The following is a 14967-nucleotide window of genomic DNA, read 5'->3' as shown; positions in this document are numbered from 1 at the left end:
GATGGGAGTTAAAGCACCTGGCCCTGGAAAATGTCTCCCTGTGATTGCTTCAAGAGACTCCTGCCCACAGGGGAAAGTTCCTTTTGTAAATATTTCTCCTTTTCAGTATCTCTTGAATACTTTCAGTGTTTCATTTCAGCTTCTTCAAGAAAACAATTCTAAAGAAAATCCCTGAGGAGGAGGAAGATGGTGATCTTTCCATTATATTCAGGATTTTTAGTAAAAATACCATTTTCTTGAACTGCTTTAATAGCTAACTATTTTTTCTTTCACCCTTTGACAGCATCTGGAAGATGCCCTGCAGAATATCATTAGAAAAATGGTTTCTTGCAGATTTTTAAATCAAATAAATAAACAAGGAAAAGAGGAAGGGCTAAGCCCATAGACAAGTTGGGATGCAAACAGTGGGATCAGGACAGGACAAGTAATTGGCAGAGTTTACAGAGCATCCAAAGGAGTAACCCCAGGTTCATCCTCAAAGAATCTGCAGCTTATAAGTTTTTCAGGGGATTAATCGTGTTAAAAACCTTTATTTAGTAACATTACATGTTAACTTCTAAACCAAATAACATACATTCAACAAGAGTCCATCTTGTTCAATAGAAATAGATCTTTATTAATAACATGCACATCATACGTATATTTAAAATACATATACATTTTTCTACTATTCACTTTAGAAAACAATTTCATAAAAACCTTCAATCAGGTCCCAGGTAATTTTAAACATTAAAAAGCTGTTTTTTGTTACAGAACCAGTAGGTGTTATTCCAATTACTTGGTGCATAATCACCATGTATTTAACATTATGCAGGCTCATGCGTTTCAATAGAAATAGGTGTTCCCTTTTCTGCTCTGTTAATCATGTCAAATATATGATGATATACTTGACAACACCTGCCACAGTTGTTATATGCAGCTGTGATTCCCTCCTGAGAGCACGCCCACAGGTGGCATTTAAAAGCTGGAGACAACTTTTTCTACAACTTTCTGAGTTCCTGCAAGGGGCTCCTGGTGCTGTAGGTGACCCAGAACCCAGCTGTGACAGAAACCAGAAAAACAGAATTTCATGAACAGCAAAGAGGAAAGCAATCTGAAAAAAAAAAAAAAAAAGAAACAAAGAAGAGGAGAGGGAATTGGCATATCCCCTCTGTGTTCACGGCAAACTGAGGTCAGGGTTGGGTTTCCCAAGGTCCTGCCAAGTACCAAATCAGATCTGTATAGAGTGCACAGAGTCATCAGCAATAGATGGTTTGCAGATTTACAGAACATTTACAAAGGCTCGCATGAGGATGGGACTTTAAGGCACAATAGTCCATATACTCAACACATTCATTGAAAACAAAAGTTCAATTTACAGTGCAATATAAATGTAGTCAAGAATTCAAGCGGCAGCTCAATAATCACTTTCACTGATAATGAGGCAATTGAGGAGAACCAGCAGCCCCAGCCCTGCACAGGCTCATAGACATGCTGAGCATCAAGAACACGAGGAGACTCTTGGGATTAGGCAAGAGGGTCTGTGCAAGGACACTGGATGATAACTGAAGCATTTACAGGATCAGGGCCCTAATATCATAGAATCGTGGGATGGTTTGGGTTGGAAGAGACCTTAAAGACCATCCAGTTCCAACACCCCTACCGTAGGCAGGGACACCTTCCACTAGACCAAGTTGCTCAAGCAATATGTTGGGGTTCATCACTGGGTTGTACAGGCAGAGACATGACACCCACACTGTGCCTGCCACGGAGCCACCCCACTATCAATCGACATTTCCAGTCAGGTAGGGAAAAGCAACACAAAGAAAACTTAACTCACAGAAACACTAATTACAGCCCAGTGTGCTGCTATTCCAAGGTGAAAATGAATCGTCCTAAGTCAGTCATTTTCTAAATGATCAGCTCTCATCACCAAGTCTGTCCTTGTCACCCAGCTCATTTATATTCTCTCCGATGAATATTCTATCTCCAAGGCAACTGAGTCAAAGGGAAGGAAGGACTTTCTTTACATCCAGTGCAAACATAGCCCATATGTAGGAGTTCCTAATGCAGTCATAATAGAACATATATATATATATATATATATCTCACTGAAATTTGACCACCTACAGACAGATTCACACATCAGAAGCCAGAAGAGCTGAATTGTAGCTACATACCCCATAAAGAAAAATCACTGTATGTAGCTGTATTAAAGTGCTGGTACCCAGTAACTTGGGAACTAAATGTTAAAATCAGTATACAGTTCAAAAGCTGTACAATTAAATATTTTGGGAGTCACTTGCAACGTTATTGCACCTCTGTACTTCTTTATCACCCCATAAACTATGTTTTTTAAGCACTAAAGTAGAATCTTTCAAATCCACTTTTCAACAGGACCAATCACTGGGCAAAGTGGAAGGCAGTAAAAACTAAAGTAGACTAAAACCATTTAGAATTGGGGACCTTTGATTCAATTTAATATCAATAAGTCAACCAAACAAAACCAATTTTTTCTCTAGAAAGAAATAATCCATTCGAACAGCTCCGAGAGCAAGTAAAAGTTAAGAAATTGAACAATATTTTTTGTTCAAGAAAATAATACATGAGAGAAACAAGAGTAAAATATCATCCTTTGTCCTAGGAGTTTCGTGATCTGATGCAGATTTTTTGTCTATTATATGTGTTCAGTTATTTTAACACCTCATCAGAGAAGCTTTCAATAGGCAAGAAAGTATCTGCCTCTTCCAGCAGGCAAAGAACCTTTTCAAAGATGAATCTGACAGGGCCAGTGGTTTTTTTTTTCAAGTGAGGTTAAAGACTTTGATCCTACTGAGCTTTTTTCGTTTCACTGAAACATTACTAATTTTAAGTTAAAAGTTTTATTTATTCAAGTCAGAACCATCCTACCAATATAATAAAGTCAGTCAGTGAGAGAAAAGAAGCGTTTTAGCATTTCATGTAGCTGCTAGATCATAATGAATTCAAGTGAAATGGACATGAAGAGAAAAAAATGCATAAATCAGATCAATTCGGAATGGAGAATTACATGGTTTGAAAAATCAGAAGACAGGAACAATTTTCCTCTGCCACCATCCCAGCCCTAAAGGCAGCACGAGGCGTGTGAGGTGCCCCCAGAGGCCAGAGAGCTCCCTGGGGGATAATGGCACCTCTCACAACAGCCTTCCTCTCGCCAGCCCACAGCCCACGCAGCAGATGGGCTTCTCTGCCAGCTCCTACTGGTGGTACTGGGGCTGTTCCACACACCTGATCATTAGCCTGGCCTCTCTCAGCCCCCTGTTGAGGTGGGTACGGCCACCTTCAACTGGAGATTTCTCAAACCACACCAAATGAAAGCTTAACCATTCACATGATCTGGGGCTGCTGCAAGCCCAGGGGCAGCAGGAATGAACCATACATAGCCAGGCAGCTCTGATGCTGAATTGCACTGACCAAGGATTTAAAGACATCCTCTTTTACAAGACAAGTAAATGTGCCTCGTCTCAAAATAAAAACTAAAACCTGAACATTCATCATGACTAACAGCACCTCCCAAACAGCACAGCCCTGTTTTTCCAGCCTTCCCACAATATCTGTGCTGTTTATGTTCTCCAGTTTGCAGGTTATCCTTGTTTTGAATTGCACTGCCGCCTTTTTTTTATTATTATTTAAAAAAAAAATAAAAATCTGGATTTTACTGCTTTCTTCTGTCTCTTATACCTCTACCGGCTTCTAACCACTCATATCAGAGTTGACTTTGTTCTTCACACCTCTTGCTTTTGCCTTCCTGCCTTTTCTCCTGCACTAACATGTGCCTGAGAGCTGTGATGATATGTGCAACTCACACAACTAGGATGCTCTAAGCAGGGTGACAGGAGGAATCTGACACAAAGCATGTTCCTGGCAAGCCATGGTATTTGTTCATACCATATAATGCTTCAGAAATAGCATCAGCCACATCTGCACGAGCAAAGCCTTTCAAAATAATATTAAAAAAAATTAGTTTCTTATATATATATATATATATATCTGCCTCCAGCTGAGTGTGCGCTATTATTTACTTTGCTTTAAAGCTTTAAAGTGGTGATAGCCAGCGAGGCAAAGCCAGTTTCTTTGCTGTAAGCCAACAGACCTGCAGGACTTTGTCAGGCTTTGAATCATCTTGTATATTTGTTCAGCAATTCTGGGATGCAGGTCACCCGTGGGTGAACTGCAGGTGTATCGCTAACAGCTAATTTACAGGCTCATTAATCACATTTCCCCAGATTATAGTGCAATCTTTGCTTTTGACCCCATTGCTGGAGTATCATCTTTTCCCTTGTGTTACTCTTTGGTATTTTCATGACGTAGCTTTGGCAGCTATAAAACTTTCCACTTGTAGTCATTCCATTTGCTGAACATCTCGCATGTCGTAGCTTGTGAAATATATATTTACATCTTCTAAAGTTAATTCCCAGATTGAAATTAGACATTTCGCTTAACCTGAAACATTATTACTAATGCTGAGCAGTTTCATCAGAACCTCTGAGGTCTTATCAGCATCTGTCAGATACATTCATTCTCTATCTACGAGGGTTACCATTGCTTTTCTGCCTTCTATATTCCACATAAAAAGAAATTGCTGTCTATTCCCTAGCACCAGTGTGAACCTCGGGCCAAACAGCAAATTAGCATGCAAAGAAGTATCAGGGAAACAGCTAGGGAAAGAGGCAAATGAAGTTAAGGGAACACCAATGATGGGCTGAAGAAACAATCTTTCCTGTGAGTCATTCTGGTTCTTATTAAAATAGCAAAGTAGATACCAGCTAAGAGATAATATAAGTAAAAGGTGAATGCAGTTATTTAAAAAAAAAACAACCCACAAACCCTTGCAAATCTCGGTGTAGAGTGTCTTGTAAGTAGCAAGCGAGTTCAGTCTCTGAAAATCCTAAACTAAAGGCTGATTCCTTTGGCACTGACTCCTTCACGGTCAAAGCATTTCTCAAACAAACTTTCTATCTATACCTTTACAGTAGATAACTTGTGTTTTACTCCTCACTGTTAGACTACTCCACTGCTTTGGGCAGTTCCCCTTTCACCAGGGATGGCATAATTTAGCTGTAAAAGTGATTTGGAACGTCTGTATCTACACACAGGGAACTTAAAAATGCAGCTTTGTTTCTACAAAGCGCGCTGCACGCAGTCTCTGCGGGTAAGGACCTCCGTATTGCACCAGCTCTCTGTGTACAGTAAGGTACTTCACAACCGGGGGGTTTAACAGTGGGGGCTGCAGAGCATTATCCAAAGTACCTTCCACTCAGCTCCCAACGCATCCGCCTTTGATCTGCAATTAGTGCCTCACCTTAACACCTCAGTAAGCAGTTCAAGCATTCAGAAACAAACATCAGTGGGTCTAACAGCTACTTTTAATTCATTTTATAAATAAGCAACTGAGAATTTTGCTCCAGGTGGCTGCCCGTGTAGCCCATTCCGTAAACGGCGTTCTCTGCAGAGTAAGGCACGATGCGATACGAGTGCAGCTCTTCATAATAGAGCGACTGGGAACAGCACTCCTGCACCATAAACTTCAGCCGTTTTCGTGCGTCAGAGTAAGCAGTCCTATAGCACGGAGCCTCCTTAAAGTATTCATAGCTCTCCCTCTCTGTCTCTAGGTGAATCTTCCTCAACAGATTGTTAATTAATACAGACCTACGGAGATAGGCTTCGGGGTCGTCCAGGAAGCGGAGTTTCTGGAGGGATAGTTTTAGGATACAAGTCCGGTCCTCTGGTAATATCAAGTGCTGGGGAGTAAAGAGCAAGTGAATGGGTCTTTAGCAGCAAAGAGTGAAACCGGGGGAGGATGGGGTCTGGAATCAGAGAGATACTCACTTTTGGACAATACTCATGGTAATCTTGATGTAAATGTTCTTCTTCTGCATATTTTCTCTTAAAGTAGGCTACTTTCGACGTCGTTAATGTCTTTGGTAGGCCCTGATCAGACCAGCTCTGCACAAAAGAAGAAGAAAAAGAAGGTCAGTACTGCCTGCTGCCCTGGTGGCTGTAACATCACAGTCTGGGGCATGTAGGGGAAGGAGGGGTCCGGAGGGGGGATGCACCCGGGGTGACACTCAGCCTCGACCTGCCGCCTTCAACACACTGGAAAAACAATTGAGAGGCTGGCAAATGTGAAGGCATTTCTGAAACACCCACCCTGAGGCTTATCAGCACAGCAAGCCCCTCTCTGGACTGACCACCACAGCACCAGGCATAGGCCGAGTGGGCTGTCCTGGCCAGCCAGAGCATCATGGAGCAGGTGAGAGATGGCCAAGGGGGGAAGGTCACCATAAGGAGTTACTGGGATGGGACCATCCGTCTGCAGGACAGGATCATGTGCCACGCTGTGGGGTGTGCAGGCCAAGGGATGGGTTTTGATTTCCACACACCATGCACAGAAGCTCCGTGGCTTCCCTGGAAAACCAATACAGAGCATATTCACTAGATGGTAGTGTCGTCTCAGAGAAGCAGCAGAGCCTCAGTTCAGTGGGAGGGTGATGGAGTTGGTTTGTTCTCTGTGTTGCTTCAGTTTTTCAGGGCACAGAGGATGAAGGCTCAACCTTTGGACTAAGAGAAGGAACTACTGGGCTTTTCTTTTGTCCAGTGAAAAGATCCCAGTGGAGGTCTGGTTACCCACAGAAGAGCCCTGCAGAGGACTAGGGGACCCTGTGCTCCTGCAGGCAGGCCTGGCTGGCTGTTCTCAGCTCTCTCATCTCTATAGAAATGCGTCATGGTGTTAATTCAGCATCTTAATGAAGTCCATGACTCCAGTGGTACTCAGTCTGATGAACACTGGGTCCCTGTGAGAGCCAGGATTGGTCTTTGCTTTGCTATTGACCAGAAAATAAGAGGGGGCATGTGCACTTGTGAGAGGCATCAATTCCCACTCTCTCTCTTTTATAAGAAAATTCTGTTGTTTACTTTTAAATGTACCATTTTTTAAAACTTATTATGTTGATATCTAAAGTCAATTCAGGAAAAGTATCCAGACCCACTTCATAGAATAACTCAAAGTCAGGTCCTATGGGAAATATTTTCTTCCCCAAATTGAGATCTCCTTATGGCAGCATTTGAAACTTTTCTGAGAAAATAAAGGATTTGGTTCTGGACAGCTTCCCTGTCACAGCAGAAAAGCCAAAGGATATTGTACAGCTAGAACACAGATCTCACATCATTAGAAGGATCCTGCCATGGGGCATGAAGGACTCCTTGAGTCATAGCTGCAGGTGGGAGTAATAGGATACCCACACAACCATTTCAAGGACTGACAGAATCTCTCCTTCACTAGCAGGAAGGATCAATGTGCTCTTCCTTCCTTCCTTCCTCTACATCAAAAACCCACAAGAAGGGGTTGAAGAAGAAATTCCCTCACACGAGACTCTTCTTGTGCTTTCTCACTGAATTTCAAGTCCATGAGGAGGGAGGTTTCTCATAAAGTATGTTACAAATCTTTACAGAAAACTCCTGACTGGTGTATTAACAGCCCATCTGGAGCGGTGACCCCTCAGCCCTGCTCTGGAACCCATCCCAATACGGATTGAACAAAACAGCAGCATTTCTCTGGGTGACAGACTATCGCTCTTGCAGTGGAACAACACTACATTTTCATCACCCTGGATGACCACATACACCAGGGATGCACCCTGCATCCACCTCAGCTTTCCAAGGCAAGGGCACAGTTGTGGTCTTCACCACTCCGTTAGCATTGAGCAGCTGTAAACCCTGGTTTAAATTCATGTGCAGCAACCTTCACTGCTTGCAGGTTTTATTCCAGTATTTGAGTTACACCAGAACCCTGACAGCCTGGACATTTAATTACGCTGATATTATGTTCTCCTAGGTGGAAACCCCACTGCTGTCTTATCTGAGCACAACAGCAAATGCTTTTATCTCCCAGTGCCATGGGATGGGAGAATTCTACAGTTTTCCTCACACTTCTCTGAGACAGACAAAGGTACAGACAGATGAAGTGACAGTCCTGTAGCCACTCAGGCTGTCAGGGCTGGGAATGGAGCCAAACCCAACACACAGGTAGATGACTCAACTATGGACCCATCCTTTCCCTCAAACCAAGACTCTAAGTGCTCTAATTTGCTCCCTAGAGTTTTTCAGGGAAAAGGCTGGGGCCGTGGCCCTAATAATGCCTGTGTGAAGCATAAACAGAAAATCAGCCTGAGAGCAGGGGCAGCACAGACAATCACAGTGCACAGAGCACCGTGGCTCAGTTCTACAGCTCCACTAGCTCCGTACAAACCTCTGCTTTGCCGCTCCATGCCACAGGAATTTCTCTCCCTGCCCCAGAGAATGGAGGGTGACAGTGTGAAACTCAGCATCTCCTTAGCACAGGTGGTCCTGTGGATGCCAGCAAAGAGCAGAGAACAGGGACAAAGGAAGGAGCACTGGCACCCTGACCCTGGGAGGGAGGGAGGGAGAGAGTGAGGGAAGTCTGTGTTTAAGCACATGCCACAGGATGGGGTCTGTTGCTGGCTGGCAGGCACAGACGGAAAAATTGTATTTTGCTGAGGGATATATATGACCATCCTGGCAGTGAGTTCATTGAGCATCCAACTGGCACCCCTTTTGTGGGGTTATGTTCAGCACCAGCCTGGGATGTACCCACTGAGTGCAAAGTGGTTGATTGTATTTAAACTCCTAAAGACCTTACATAAGCTAAAGCAGCAGAGTTGTAACAACTTCCCCCCCACACACAACTTGGTTTAGGAGCAAGGAAGGGAAACAACAACCAAGCAAACACCAAGAGCATCTCTAGGCTGTAAGTTTGCCTTTAAATGTGTTCCCACTTTTAAATGAAAGACTACACTCTAGGAGCAAAGTACCCTCAAGCCGCTTGACAACACACCAGCTGTTAGCAAATCCCAGCAGTTCCAAATCTGCAGCGCCTGGGGGACTCATTTCCCGACACCAGCTCAGCTGCTACCTTCCTCTCTCCGGGAGGGAAGGGGTGCTGCCTGCACACCTCCAGCTATAGGGTGAGAAAGTGAGCTGAAGGCAAACAAGTCCCATCCCAGGGCTGCTCCACAGAAGTTTGAGGTCTGCTTTGGTGCTCAGTGTAGCTACCATCCCACCACCAATCTCATTGTCACCGTCATGTTTTGTGGCTGCAAGTGATGCCCACACACCTGTCTGCAGGTGCAGGGAATGAGAGCATGAACTGTACCTTGCACTGTGCCCTCAAGACCAGCACGGATGCTAAAGCCTTCCAGGGGCCCCTCTCCCCGCAGGATGCTCTCAAGGACCAAGCCTTTCTCTAACACTTACTGAAAGTCAGCGTGCACTGGCTCTGGTGCGTGCCTGGGAGCTGCTTGGCTGGGGTTACAGGCTGTAGTAATGCCGCAGTGAATCAGACCCTTAGTGTTTTGTTTAAATATAAACATATTGAATCAGTGCTTTTTGTGTAGAAGGCTATTCTCGCGAGCCAAGTGTTTTGACAGCTACAGCAAGGTGGTATGAGTCACTGCCTCTGCCTCACTCAAGCTCAGAGACAGATACATCTTAATCACATTACGTTTTCTCTCAGCGCTACACAAGTCAAGGCACGGGGCCAAATTTCCCCGCGGGGAGACTAACCAGCGAAGCGCTGAGTCCTGAGCCTGGGGTTTGTCCTTCCAGCCTGGACGAACCTTGGAAAAGCGCATTCAGCGTCCCGGCAGCGTTCAGCCGCGAGCCCTCTGCTGCTCACCAAGGACTCGGTGCAATTTGCAACAGCGGGAAGCGCTGCCGAGGGCTCGGGAGCCCCAGGGCAGGCGCTGCTGCTCACGCTGCCCGGTGTTTACACCCCGCCGGTGCCGTGCCTGCTCTGCATGCGCGGCACATCAGCACATCGGAGCACGGCGGCTGCAGCTGCCATTAGCGCTAATGGAAGTTTGAAATATAAATCCCATGCGCGGCAGTGAGGGCGGAATAGGCGCCTCTGTCTCGAGCTTCGGAGCTCTCAAACACAGCTTCGCAGGGGCTTTAATTGTACTTTCAAAAGAGCAGATTATGGTGCTCGATGGCGTGGTACTCACAGAGTTATTAGGCATGTTTGGACAGAGGGTTATCTTATCTAAATTGGGTTGGAAATAGATTTATAGCATGGCAACTTCCCAGTTGAACTGCAAATTGCAAGAAATTTACTTCATCTGGCCCCTGTGCTCCTGCATTGCCCCAGTGACAGGAACCCCTCTTTGGCACGAATTAGTGCCGGGTGATTTCCACAGGGCTGCAACCTTGCCGAGGCAGGAGCTAAAACAGAGTTTAATAAATGATTGAACAGCCAGGAAAAAAACAATCAAATCTCGCCGTTTTTCATCTCAGGCAATGGAGAGGAATCTGGAAGCCCCGGTTTGCACAGCAGCTCTGTCCCAGAACTTGCACGTGAGCCCTTGGGAGCATCCCCACACCTGCCTGTGCCTCCACCTCCCCTACCTTTTCTCTGGAAGAAAATTCATCCCTGCCTGCTCAGTGCTGCAGTGAAAGGGGTTGTACGAGTCGATACTATTTGGTGTTGATGCAGACATCTGCAGGGGGTAAGCACAGAGCCGGCTGGCCGAGCCAGACCTGCCGCCGCTGCGCACGGAGGTGGTGACTCAAATGTGCCGGTGCCCTGCAGGGTTCCTATCGCAGCCTAAGGAGGATAATCAATATACAAGCTAAAGCTGGCTGAGACGGAAACCATTTCTGAGCATCTCTTGCATGCACAAATAGAAAACCTCAAGCTTCTGAGCACACAGAAATTGGCCTTTATTTATTGGCGGGAGATGTGACTTGGACATGGCAGGACGTATCATCATGTCCTTGTGACTGCTGTCAAACTGCCGTGATAAATTCCCCCGTCTCTAACCTTCAGAGCACTTGCAATTAGGGGGTGCTCAGCTGACACCTGCCTCTGATTTCGCATGCTCTGCTGCAGCTTTTCCCCCTCTTCAGGGGAAGCATAAGCAGCTGGTCCCACTGTGGGATTCCCAGTTGATAATGCAAAGCTACCAGACCACAGGCAGATGAACATGTGGATCGAAAACACATGCCAGCCCTAGGATTTCACACGGACTGCCAATCGATTGCAGTCCTTCCAGTGTATCGAGCCTTATCCCTCTCTCAGACAGAGTAAGCCCCCTTTCATTGACTCACGGAAAGGTGGGGACCCACAGCCGTACTGTTGTCTGCTGGCTTTGCACTTTAAAACTACCTTTTAGTTGGCTAATTGCTTTACAGATCTCCCTAATTGCAGATTCTCCCTCGGCACACGTGTGTACAAGGCACAAGCATCTGAATAGCTCTCACGAGGGCATGAAGGCACGAGACTTAATGGCTGAGTGACTATTCCCGTCTCGATTCCTACAGTCCCACTGCTTTTATCAATAGAACAAAATAATAATTCCAGGTTCACCCCCTTTCAACACTAATCCCAGTAAATTCCCTCACTCAACCCGACCAGCTGAAGTCTGCAAACTTGTTAGTTACCTGACGATGCGGAGTCAATCTGCAAAGGGTCTTTCTGGGATAATCTCAGCAGTTCTGGTAAGATTTCCCCCTCGCACGGGCTCAGCGAGCATTTCTGGCAGCACGGCACTGCTGAACGGTTACCTGGGGTGGTGCATCAAGGAGAAACACACATAGCTCAGGTGGCAAAGTCAGGACAAACACGGCAAGTGGCTGGACCTCACGAGAAGAAAGTGCTATTTCAGCATCCCCACAGGGCTTAGTAACAGGAATAAATAAGAGTTCTGGTGTCACACTCAATTCTCTAACTTTGACCTTGCTTCCTGGAATCCCTTTCAAACATCATCATAAAACATTAAGAAAAAACATTTCAGTCCCTCAGTGGTATATCCTCTCAGAGCAAATGCTGCAAAAATGCTGCTTGCTCCTCTAAATATCCAGACATTTCCAGACCTAGAACATGAATTCTGCCCTGAACACCTCTTTAATTGGCACATTATTTTCTCTATTCATTCTTGTCATCCTCGGAGGACAGCTAAAGGGCTACTATGAACCAACACCATTATTTTGAGTAGTAGCAATCATTTCCTATCATACACACTCACACTGCCTGCAGAGCAATACAGGTCCGGGGAAAGTCATATTCCCGTTTCTCTTCAACAGAATTATTGCAGGGTGCATGTTTCAGTGTTTGCCTGACGTACAGTGCAGCTTCCAGGCTGATGCCTTCTCAGTGAAGTATCCGGCATATAAGAATATCTCCTACTCTGGGGGAAAAATTATCACAGATATGTGGTAGTTTACCTAAACTCTGCACTTTCATATGTGTGTGAAGAGACACTCACACTTGTTTATGCACATGAATGAAATTAGACTTGTCTAAATCCTGCAAGAAAGAAAGAGCATGTATGTGTGCATATTCATGCCTCGCAGCTATAAGACAACTATATTTAGACAGTTGTGTCATCCCAGAGATGACACCATTAACAGGCAATGAACGAAGAGCTATGGTTACTTTTCAGAGTTCAGCTCTGACCGTAAAAAGAGGACTCTGATTGAAATGACCTTTCGTAGAGCATGCTACAGCCCGGCAGAGCAGCAGCACCTCTGCCCGTAGCCTATAGCACTGCGGGACGTGCATGAGCCTCCCTCTCAGCTCTCTGCCCTCTTCCAGGATGCAGCAGAGCCGAGAACTCACAAACAAACACAAAACTTACTCCCCGCCAACAGCCACTTGCTAAACCCGCTGAGACAGATCCCACCAGCAAAGCCCCGCGCCACTTCACTGCCTCGGACAACCCCCACAGCTTGCTCTCCCCCGGCTCAGCGCCACTCACCCAGCGAGCCCCGGCTCCAGAGGGAGGGCTGCTCCGTCCTTCCCTCGCTGCTCCTGGAGGAGGTGGTGGCGGTGGAGGTGGTGGTAGCGGTGGTGGCGGTGGTGGCAGCTCCTGCGGGTCCCTGCAGCCACTGAGGAGCGCATCACCTCCCGGCCGCAGCCCGCGGAGGTGGGTGCCCAGATGTTCCCCGCGCGGATTGGTCCAGCGGGAGCAGATGTTGCCCGGTTGCTAGGAGCGTTGCTAGGAGCGCTGCTAGGAGACGGTGACGCTCTCTCCATCACTGGCGCGACTCGAGGCCGCGGGGAGGGAGGAGGAACGGGGAAGGAGGGAGGAGGGAGGGGAAGGTCCCGCCACCGGGATGCTCCGTGCTGCGCCGAGCCAAGCCGAGCCGTGCCGTGCCGGGCGGGCCCCCGGGCTGCGGGGTGAGCCGGAAGATGGAGCAGATGCCGCGGCTCAGAGCTGGACAGGCGGTGAGGAGCTGCCTGAGACTCGCGGCAGAGGACGGGGATGTGAAACACCCAAACTGGGAGGGAGGTAGCAGCCCGAGGGAGTGGAAGGGGGGGCATAAAATCTCCCTTCAGGGTGGACTGAAGGAGGCACGGAGAGGGTCGGCAGCTGGAGAGATGCTGAGTGCCCGTTGCAGCGCTGAGAGTGCGAGAGCTCTGCTTGCTTCAGGGTAAGACTGGGAAAAACACGAGTCAGTGCCTAGAAAGGCTGGAGGGAGAGGTGAGTCCAATTTGGTACTGCTGGCAGAGAGCCGAGCTCTTCTGCTCTCTTGCTGGGTCACAATTCTCTTCCCTCCCTACTTACATTGCTCCCTTCTTCCTCCATTCCCACATCAGATCCTCACACACTGTTTTTCCCCTGAGCTTTCGGGATGTTCCACAACCGTGCCCTGGGTCTCACCCTGGCAAATACACCCGTGATCCCAAAGAGGCACTACAGCACTCTGCAATCCCATGGGTAGAAATTGGATTGTTGCAGGAATAAAAGCTGCAGAGCAAAACAACCCAAATCTCCTCCCGAACAAAACAGCAGGTCACTGTGGGGTGGGACAACTACTGTGCCTCACTCAGACAGTAGGATTTTACTGCTGAGCACCCTCCTTATGGCAATAGGTAGGATATCAGGCTCAGCCTACCCTCATAACCGAGGGTCCAGCGAGCAATGCCCAGAAAAAGTTTAAAAGGAATAAATACAATCTTAAATGTGTAAGTGAACAGAGGGGAAATCTCTTTCCTGAAAATACTGGCAGATAGAAGAATATGAAAAAAAAATTTTAAAAAAATTCTTTTTTAAAAAACAGTACAGCCAAGTATGTGTAGAGAACTTCCCTGGAAGAAGTAAGTCATTCCCAGAGGAGTTGTACAAGTTGAAAAGGAGGTGTACAAGATGACCTTTTCTGGAAAGCCAGATTGGTGTTAATGGCTGTAATGAAGTTACCAGCACAATACTGTCTTAGATCAGTCCCAGCACCAAGCCTCGGCTTTGCTCAGGACTTTTCTCCAAGAGGAAATCTTCTTAGACAATAAATTTTCTTCTGTGCTTCCCAACTGTGTCCTTTTCCACACAACTAGCATGGATGATACTGTAGCTCCTGAGAGGCTCATGCTAATACCATACCCATTCCCATCACTCCTTCCAGCCCATAAATCATGGAATGGTTTGGGTTGGAAGGGACTTTAAAGATCATCTTGTTCCAACCTCCCTACCATGGGCAGGGACACCTCCCACTAGACCAGGTTGTTCAAAGCCCCATCCAAATTGGCCTTGAACACTTCCAAGGATGGGGTATTCACAGCTTCTCTGGGCAACCATGTTCCATCTTGTTACTGAAAGTGACTCAAAGTCTCAGGCAGTGCCAAAAACAAGGCAAGGTGCTATGGGAAAACATTCATTTTAGCAGCATCTGAAGGTCCTGGGCAATCCCCTGTTGTCTTGTGATCTGTAAGATGGTGTCCCACACACGTTGTAACTTGGCATATCACTGCTGGTGGGACACATGGAGTTCCCCTCCCTCTGGTTGCTCCAGGGTCTCCATGAAGGTCCTGCAGAGGAGCTTGCACCAGCCTTAGTCCTCCTCCCTCTTACATGGTAGGAATGGAAGCACACTTCAGCTGGCATTCCCCTGGATCAATATCTCATCCAAATTTTAATAAACTGAGTCTTGGCAGGC

General features: G+C 46.6%; 1 long non-coding RNA gene across 1 annotated transcript; it reads right to left on the bottom strand.

The window, feature by feature from the left end:
- Positions 1-595: 595 nt before the first annotated feature.
- On the bottom strand, positions 596-12996 carry LOC113944559. The gene is made up of 4 exons (XR_003526723.1): positions 12792-12996; positions 11476-11598; positions 5848-5964; positions 596-5759 (listed from the first exon to the last, which is right to left on the bottom strand). It is a non-coding gene; the product is annotated as an uncharacterized LOC113944559 (long non-coding RNA).
- Between the last annotated feature and the right edge of the window lie 1971 nt (positions 12997-14967).

The sequence above is a fragment of the Corapipo altera genome, unplaced genomic scaffold (genome assembly GCF_003945725.1).
Source record: "Corapipo altera isolate COAL_440 unplaced genomic scaffold, ASM394572v1 23, whole genome shotgun sequence".
Lineage (NCBI taxonomy): Eukaryota > Metazoa > Chordata > Aves > Passeriformes > Pipridae > Corapipo > Corapipo altera.
The sequence above is the reverse complement of the archived record's forward strand: the minus strand, read 5'-3'. Positions and strand labels throughout refer to the sequence as shown.